Here is a 9741-nt window from a genome sequence, read left to right on the forward strand (position 1 = left end):
TTTGTACTTGTCCTCGCCCCTCGAGCGTCGGCATGGGAGAGGGCAAGGTTGCAACAGCGTCCACCCTGAGGCCATCGCTGCTGCAGTTCGGCCACCCGGAGCGGGGGTCGTTGTCGCTGCTGCCGGAACGGGCGACGACGAGCCACCCGTCGGTCTTCTGTTGCTCCGCAGGCCCCCCAATCGTGTGGGGTTGTTCGTACCTGCGGAGGTGGAACCGGAGTTCCGTTTGTAATGGCACCTTGAATGCCGGTCTTTTGTTCATTGTGGCTGTCGGGGCCTGAACGTGTATGTATTTTTGGCGCAGAGCCGTGTTTTTTCCTCATTTTCGAGCACTAAGACTCGGCTGTTGGTTGTCTGAACCGCTTCACCAAGCGTGAGTCGCCCCGTGCAAAGGTGACGAGTGAGGTATCCGTATCCCGGAGGCGTAGGAGTCCCTCGGCTCGGTCGGCCTTGCTGTCCGAGGCTTCTCTTGCTTAGTTAAAGGAACCCCTCGGCCGCTCTTCGATGAGCCGAAGCCAGGGGTAGCGGTGCCAGCACGGACAGAGGCAGAGCTGGATCAAAAAGAAGACTTGGTCGGCCGGAGCCTGGCCGGGTCGTCCGTAAGCGGGACCGACGCCGGAGTTGATCTGCCGAGGCCTTGGGCCGGGCTGATGTCTTCGGGGGACACCTGGCCGAGGCCTCGGGGTGACCAGCCGAGCCGCCTGCTCGAGCCGGATTCTTGGAGGAGACCCTGGCGGCGATGGCCCGGGCGTGATGATGGCGTCGTCCTTCAGAGTGGAGAGCCTCGGACCGCGTCGCCGTCCGAGGCTAGGTCGGACCTCGCCGAAGGTGTAGTCGACGCCGAGGGTGCTGCTGCTCCCTTCAACTATCGAGATCCGAGCCTGCAAGATCGGATTATCTTGTAGTGTGTGTTTCCTGCGGCCGCCGAGGCCCAAACACGCCATCGCCGTGTTGTAAAGCTGCGTTTCTTTTCCTCTTGTTTCGAGTATCTGGACTTTTTCGTCGGTAACAGAATTGTCTGTGCGAGCGGGAGTTGCTTTTCACAGAAGGTGATGAGTGAGGTATCCGTATCCTGGAGGCGTAGGAATCCCTCGGCTCGGTCGGCCTTGCCGCTTACGCGCACTCTTACCCGTCCATAGGGTTCTGTCACCGACGCAGTCGAGAAGGCCCGAAGAATCGCTTCGGTAGAGGAGCTTTCGAGCGTGAAGACTTGTTTGGTCCGCGGAATCACTTATCCGAACGCGAGTTACTCGTAGAAGGTGATGAGTGAGGTATCCGTATCCCGGAGGCGTAGGAGTCCCTCGGCTCGGTCAGCCTTGGCTGCTTACGTGTACTCCGTCATTTTCAGGATCCACTTTCGAAGTAGTTGAAAAGCACAAAAGACATTCTGGCAGAAAGGATCTTTTTTCGAGGAAAGTTTCGACGCAGAGGGGGTTCCCCCCTTTTAGCCCCCGAGGGAGGGTCGGGCTTTGCTGAGGCAAGGTTGACCCTTCCTTGATGACTAAACTTTGCGTGGGAGCGAGGTATATGAACAACTTGAAAGCATCTTAAGGGTAGAAGCGACGTAGCTGTTGGATGTTCCAAGCGTTGCTGTAGACCTCGCCTTGACTGTTGGCCAGCTTGTATGTTCCGGGCTTCAGAACTTTGGCGATGACGAACGGCCCTTCCCAGGGAGGCGTGAGCTTGTGCCGCCCTCGGGCGTCCTGTCGCAGCCGAAGCACCAGGTCGCCCACCTGGAGGTCTCGGGACCGGACCCCTCGGGCGTGGTAGCGTCGCAGGGACTGCTGGTACCGCGCCGAGTGTAGTAAGGCCATGTCCCGAGCCTCTTCCAGCTGGTCCAGCGAGTCTTCTCGACTAGCTTGGTTGCTTTGGTCGGCGTAGGCCCTCGTCCTCGGGGAACCGTATTCTAAGTCTGTGGGCAAGATGGCCTCGGCCCCATAGACTAGAAAGAACAGCGTGAAGCCCGTGGCTCGGCTCGGCGTCGTCCTCAGGCTCCAGACCACCGAGGGGAGTTCCTTCATCCATCGCTTGTCGAACTTGTTGAGGTTGTTGTAGATCCGAGGCTTGAGTCCTTGTAGAATCATGCCGTTGGCACGCTCTACTTGCCCATTCGTCATGGGGTGAGCCACGGCGGCCCAGTCCACCCGGATGTGGTGATCCTCGCAGAAGTCCAGAAACTTTCTGCCGGTGAACTGGGTGCCGTTGTCGGTGATGATGGAGTTTAGGACCACAAAACGATGGATGATGTTGGTGAAGAACGCCACTGCCTGTTCGGACCTGATGTTGTTTAGGGGTCAGACCTCGATCCACTTGGAGAATTTGTCGATGGCAACCAACAGGTGAGTGTAGCCCCCGGGTGCCTTCTGCAAGGGGCCGACGAGGTCCAGACCCCACACAGCAAAAGGCCAGGTGATGGGTATCGTCTGCAGAGCCTGAGCGGGCAGGTGGGTCTGCCTCGCGTAGAACTGACACCCTTCGCAGGTGCGGACAATTCTAGTGGCGTCGGCCACCGCCGTCGGCCAGTAGAAACCTTGTCGGAAGGCGTTTCTAACAAGGGCTCGAGGTGCTGCGTGATGGCCGCAAGCCCCCGAGTGTATCTCTCATAGGAGCTCCTGACCTTCGGCGATGGGGATGCATCGCTGGAGGATGCCTGAGGGGCTGCGGTGGTAGAGCTCCTTCCCATCTCCCAGCAAGACGAACGACTTGGCGCGCCGCGCCAACCGTCGAGCTTCGGCTCGGTCGAGGGGTAGCTCTCCTTGGTGGAGATATTGCAGGTACGGGGTCTGCCAGTTTCGATTAGGCGTGACCCCGCTTCGCTCCTCCTCGACGCGCAGTGCCTCACCCTCGGGGGCCGAGGGTGCCTCGGGCCGAACCGAGGGTGCCTCGGACTGAGCCGAGGATACCTCGGGTTGAGCCGAGGGTACCTCGGGCAGGGCCGAGGGTGCCTCGGGCTCGGGCGTGTCGTCGATCTTGATGGAGGGTTGATGCAGGTCTCGGGAGAAGACGTCCGGGGGAACCGTTGTTCGCCCCGAGGCTATTTTAGCCAGCTCGTCCGCAGTCTCGTTGTAGCGCCGGGCGATATGGTTGAGCTCGAGCCCGTAGAACTTGTCTTCCAGGCGCCGAACCTCATCGCAGTAGGCCTACATCTTTGGGTCGCGGCAAAGGGAGTTCTTCATGACTTGGTCGATGACGAGCTGCGAGTCGCCGCGAGCGTCGAGGCGTCAGACCCCTAGCTCGATGGCGATCCGCAATCCGTTGACCAGAGCCTCGTACTCAGCCACATTGTTGGACGCCGGGAAATGGAGGCGTAGCACGTAGCGTAGGTGCTTCCCGAGGGGTGAGATGAAGAGTAGGCCTGCGCCGGCTCCTGTCTTCATCAGCGACCCGTCGAAGAACATGGTCCAGAGTTCCGGCTGGATCGGAACTGTTGGGAGCTGGGTGTCGACCCATTCAGCCACGAAGTCCGCCAAGACCTGGGACTTGATGGCCTTCCGAGGGGCGAACGAGATTGTTTCGCCCATAATTTCCACCGCCCACTTTGCGATTCTACCCGAGGCCTCTCGGCACTGGATGATCTCTCCCAGGGGGAAGGATGATACCACAGTTACCGGATGAGACTCGAAGTAGTGTCGCAACTTCCGCCGCGTCAGGATCACCGCGTACAGCAGCTTCTGAATTTGTGGGTAGCAGATCTTGGTCTCGGACTGTACCTCGCTGATGAAGTAGACTGGCCTCTGGACGGGCAATGCATGCCCCTCTTCTCGTCTCTCAACCACAATCGCAGCGCTAACCACCTGAGTGGTCGCGGCGACGTAAATCAAGAGGGCTTCTCCGGCAGCGGGAGGCACCAAGATGGGCGCGTTGGTGAGGAGCGCCTTCAGGTTCCTGACGGCTTCCTTGGCCTCAGGGGTCCAAGTGAAGCACTCGGCCTTCCTTAAGAGGCGGTACAGAGGCAGGCCTCTTTCGCCGAGGCGTGAGATGAAGCGGCTCAGAGCCGCAAGACATCCCATGACTCTCTGTACACCTTTCAAGTCCTTGATGGGCCCCATGCTGGTGATGGCCGCGATCTTCTCTGGGTTGGCCTCGATGCCCTGCTCGGAGACAATGAACCCCAAGAGCATGCCTCGGGGAACCCCAAAGACACACTTCTCAGGATTAAGCTTCACGCCTTTCTCCTTGAGACATCGGAATGTCACTTCAAGGTCGGAAAGGAGGTCGGAGGCTTTCCTTGTCTTGACTACGATGTCATCGACGTAGGCCTCGACCGTCCGGCCAATGTGTTCGCCGAACACATGGTTCATGCACCGCTGGTACGTCGCACCTGCATTCCTCAAGCCGAACGGCATGGTGACATAGCAGTACATGCCAAAGGGTGTGATGAAAGAAGTCGCGAGCTGGTCGGACTCTTTCATCCTGATTTGGTGATACCCTGAGTAGGCATCGAGGAAAGACAGGGTTTCGCACCCAGCAGTAGAATCCACAATTTGGTCGATGCGAGGCAGAGGGTAGGGAACCTTCGGACATGCTTTGTTTAGACCAGTGTAGTCTACACACATCCGTCATTTCCCTCCTTTCTTTCTCACAAGCACAGGGTTGGCAAGCCATTCGGGATGGAATACCTCTTTGATGAACCCTGCCGCCATTAGCTTGTGGATCTCCTCGCCTATGGCTCTGCGCTTTTCTTCGTCGAATCAGCGCAGAGGCTGCTTGACGGGTCGGGCTCCAGCTCGGATATCCAGCGAGTGCTCGGCGACATCCCTCGGTATGCCAGGCATGTCCGAGGGACTCCACGCGAAAACGTCGGCGTTTGCGCGGATAAAGTCGACGAGCACTGCTTCCTATTCGGGGTCGAGCTCGGAGCCGATCCGGATCTGCTTGGAGGCGTCGCTGCTGGGGTCGAGGGGGACGGACTTAACCGTCTCCGCTGGCTCGAAGTTGCCGGCATGGCGCTTCACGTCTGGCACCTCCTTAGAGAGGCTCTCCAGGTCGGCGACGAGGGCCTCGACGTACTCCACGCACTCGACGTCGCATTCGAACGCGTGTCGATATGTGGGGCCGACGGTGATGACCCCGTTGGGGCCCGACATCTTGAGCTTGAGGTAGGTGTAGTTGGGGACGGCCATGAACTTCGCGTAGCATGGCCTCCCCAATACTGCATGGTAGGTTCCTCGGAACCCGACCACCTCGAACGTGAGGGTCTCCCTTCGGAAGCTGGAGGGCGTCCCGAAGCAGACGGGAAGGTCGAGTTGTCCGAGGGGTTGGACGCGCTTCCCGAGGATGATCCCGTGGAAAGGCGCAGCGCCCGCCCGGACCGAGGACAGATCAACACGCAGGAGCCCGAGGGTCTCGGCATAGATGATGTTGAGGCTACTACCTCCGTCCATGAGGACCTTGGTGAGCCTGACGTCGCCGATGATGGGGTCGACAACGAGCGGGTATTTCCCCGGGCTCGGCACATGGTCGGGATGGTCGGCTTGGTCGAAGGTGATGGGCTTCTCGGACCAGTCTAGGTAGACTGGTGCCGCCACCTTTACCGAACAGACCTCCCGACGCTCTTGCTTGTGGTGCCGAGCCGAGGCGTTCGCCGCTTGCCCACCGTAGATCATGAAGCAGTCGCGGACCTCGGGGAACTCTCCTGCCTGGTGATCTTCCTTCTTGTCGTCGTCGCGAGCCCTGCCACCCTCCGCGGGTGGCCCGGCCCTATGGAAGTGGTGCCGAAGCGTAGCGCACTCCTCAAGGGTGTGCTTGACGGGCCCCTGATGATAGGGGCACGACTCCTTGAGCATCTTGTCGAAGAGGTTGGCACCTCCGGGGGGTTTCCGAGGGTTCTTGTACTCGGCGGCGGCGACAAGGTCCGCATCGACGGCGTCGCGTTTCGCTTGCGACTTCTTCTTGCCCTTCTTCTTGGCGCCGCGCTGAGTTGATGCCTCGGGGGCATCTTCCGGTGGGCGGCCCTGGGGCTGCTTGTCCTTCTGGAAGATAGTTTCAACCGCCTCCTGGCCAGAGGCGAACTTGGTGGCGATGTCCATCAGCTCGCTCGCCCTGGTGGGGGTCTTTTGACCCAGCTTGCTGACCAGGTCGCGGCAAGTGGTGCCGGCGAGGAACGCGCCGATGACATCTGAATCGGTGATGTTGGGCAGCTCGGTGCGCTGCTTCGAGAATCGTCGGATGTAGTCCCGGAGAGACTCTCCCGGCTGCTGTCGGCAGCTTCGGAGGTCCCAGGAGTTCCCAGGGCACACGTACGTGCCCTGGAAATTGCCGGCGAAGGCTTGGACCAGGTCGTCCCAGTTGGAGATCTGCCCCGGAGGCAGGTGCTCCAACCAGGCGCGAGCGGTGTCGGAGAGGAACAGGGGGAGGTTGCGGATGATGAGGTTGTCATCGTCCGTTCCACCCAGTTGGCAGGCCAGCCGGTAGTCTGCGAGCCACAGTTCCGGTCTCGTCTCCCCCGAGTACTTTGTGATAGTAGTCGGGGTTCGGAACCGGGTCAGGAACGACGCCCGTCGTATGGCATGGCTGAAAGCCTGCGGACCGGGTGGTTCGGGCGAGGGACTCCGATCCTCCCCGCTGTCGTAGCGTCCCCCACGCCTAGGGTGGTAGCCTCGGCGCACCCTTTCGTCGAGGTGGGCCCGACGGTTGCGGTGATGGTGCTCGTTGCCAAGGCGACCCGGGGCCGCAGGCGCTGTGTCGCGCGTGCGCCCGGTGTGGACCGAGGCTTCCCGCATGAATCGGGAAGTCGCGGCGCGATGTTCCGAGGGGTACCCCTGCCTTCGGGAGGCGGAGCTCTCGGCCCGTCGGACCGCGGCGCCCTCCAGGAGATTCTTGAGCTCTCCCTAGATTCGCCGCCCCTCGGTGGTTGATGGCTCCGGCATAGCGCGGAGAAGCATTGCCGCTGCAGCCAGGTTCTTGCCGACTCCACTGGAAGCGGGTGGCGGCCTCACCCTGACATCGTCGGCGATGCGGTGCTGGATACCCTGGGGTAGATGGCGCACTTCTCCGGCCGGAGGTTGGCCCGCCCATTCCTTCCCGATGTCCCGGCGGATCGGCTCAAGTGTTCCTGCTCCCTCGTCGAGCCTGGCCTGCACCCCGCAGATTTGCTCGAGCTGTGGGTCATGACCCCCCGCCTGAACGGGGACCACAGCTAGCTCCCGTAGGATGTCAACGCGAGGCACAGGCCTAGGGAGATCACCGTTCTCCGGCATACCAAGATGGTTGCCTTCGGAGGGACCCCCTAGATCGACGTGGAAACATTCACGACTTGGGCCGCAGTCCTCGTCGCCGAGGCTGCGGCTACCGTCGGAACAGTCGGAAAGGCAGTAGTCACATGCGGTCATGAAGTCCCGCATGGAACTGGGGTTACCAAGTCCGGAGAAGTCCCAACAGAAGTCGGACACGTCATCTTCCTCGGACCCCGAGGGCCCGTAGGTCGAGACGTCCGTCAGCCGGTCCCAGGGTGACCGCATACGAAACCCTAGAGGGTTTGGACTCGCCTCTACGAGAGCGTCCGCCAAAGCGAAGTCGCTTGGCGGGTCGAGGCTGAATCCAAAGGGCGTGAGATGGGAATCGGTGGGTACCTCTTGGTCGACGGGCGGTGATGAAGTCACGTCAGGGACTGACTGCACCGTCGTCTCAGGTACGAGGGTGACGCCCAGCAAGCCTTTCACGAGCGTGCTGGCGTCGTCCGTTTGCTTGGAATTGGCGTGTTGCGGGGAGACGGCGCTCGTCTTTGTCTCAAACGCGAGGTCGATGCCCGACGTGCCCCCCGTTGGGGCGCCGACGCCGTCGACTCGCTCGACAGCCAACGAGGTGTCGCCTCCTGCTTGTCCTTGGTTGCCCTGCCTCCTCCTCCGTCGGCGGGGGAGAGGGCGGGGTGAGCTCGAATGTTGTTCTTCCACCACGCGGGGAAGACGTCGTCGATTCCGCCGCCGGCGGGCGGGCTGTCGGCCGCCATTGTTGCTGTCGGACGGCGGGGGAAGGAGTATCATGTCGTAGCTGCCGTCGAGGGACATGAACTCAAGACTCTCGAAACGGAGCACCGTCCCGGGCTGGAAAGGTTGCTAGAGACTGCCCATCTGGAGCTTGACGGGAAGCTGTTCGTCAACACGCAGCAGGCCCCTAACTAGCGAGCCAACTGTCGGTGTTTCGAGACCGGGGGGTCCCTAGGCCGACGAGTGAAATGTCGCCGCGTGCCCCAGCCCAGATGGGTCGGCGCGAGACGGAGCGCGAAGGGGGGGAAAAGGCAGCCGGAGCGAGAGAGAGGTGGAAATCCCGCGGCCTTCGTGTTTGTCCCGTGCCCAGGTCGGGTGCGCTTGCAGTAGGGGGTTACAAGCGTCCACGCGGGAGGGGAGCGAGCGGCCTCACGCGAGCGCTTGTCCCGTCCTCTTCCCCACGCGGCCAACCTTCTGTAAGAGGGCCCTGGTCCTTCCTTTTATAGGCTTAAGGAGAGGATCCAGGTGTACAATGGGGGGTGTAGCAGAGTGCTAACGTGTCTAGCAGAGGAGAGCTAGCGCCCTAAGTACATGCCATCGTGGCAGCCGGAGAGGTTTTGGCACCCAGTTCGTGTGGTGTCGTGGCCGTCGGAGGAGCGCTGGAGCCTGGCGGAAGGACAGCTGTCGGGGCTGTCGAGTCCTTGCTGACGTCCTCTTGCTTCCATAAGGGGGCTGAGAGCTGCCGTCGTCATAGAGCGTGTGGGGCGCCATCATTACTTGTCTGGTGGAGCGAGCCAGATGGGACGCCGGTCTTGTTCCCCGTAGTCTGAGTCAGCTTGGGGTAGGGTAATGATGGTGCCTCCTGTTGTCGTGGTCGGTCCGTGCCCTAGGTTAGGCGATGTGGAGGCTCCTCCGAGGTCGAGGTCGAGTCTGTCTTCCGAGGCCAAGGTCGAGTCCGAGCCCCTGGGTCGGGCGAGGCGGAGACCGTCGGCGGAGGCCAGGGCTGAGTTCGAGCCCTGGGGTCGGGCGAAGCGGAGTTCGTCGTCTTCAGGGGCTGAGCCCGAGTCCGAGCCCTGGGGTCGGGCGGAGCGGAGTTCGTCGTCTTCCGGGGCTGAGCCCGAGTCCGAGCCCTGGGTCGGGCGGAGCGGAGTTCCCTATGGTGCCTGAGGCCGGGCCTGGCTGCCTGTCAGCCTCACTCTGTCGAGTGGCACAGCAGTCGGAGCGGCGCAGGCGGCGCTGTCCTTCTGTCAGGCCGGTCAGTGGAACGGCGAAGTGATTGCGGTCACTTCGGCTCTGTCGACTGGAGGACGTGCGTCAGGATAAAGGTGTTAGGCCACCTTTGCATTAAATGCCCCTGCGATTTGGTCGGTTGGCGTGGCGATTTGGCCAGGGTTGCTTCTTGGCGAAGACTGGGCCTCGGGCGAGCCGGAAGTATGTTCGTCGCTGGAGGGGGGCCTCGGGCGAGACGTAGATCCTCCGGGGTCGCTGCCCTTGCCCGAGGCTGGGCTCGGGCGAGGCGTGGTTGAGTCCTTCGAATGGACCGATCCCTGACTTAGTCGCACCCATCAGGCCTTTGCAGCTTTGTGCTGATGGGGGTTACCAGCTGAGAATTAGGAGTCTTGAGGGTGCCCCTAATTATGGTCCCCGACACATACACAGCCTGAGGATCAATAGGTGAGGTCCTCCAGTCATAGTCTGGTCCATGCTGACTAGACATCGCCTCGCCATATGCAGCCTCATACAAAAGAACAATGCAATCTTACATACAAAAATCAATATAAACAGAACCTACCAAACATTTCCAAACACTCACCAC

The sequence above is a fragment of the Zea mays genome, chromosome 10 (genome assembly GCF_902167145.1).
Source record: "Zea mays cultivar B73 chromosome 10, Zm-B73-REFERENCE-NAM-5.0, whole genome shotgun sequence".
Classification (NCBI taxonomy): Eukaryota; Viridiplantae; Streptophyta; class Magnoliopsida; order Poales; family Poaceae; genus Zea; species Zea mays.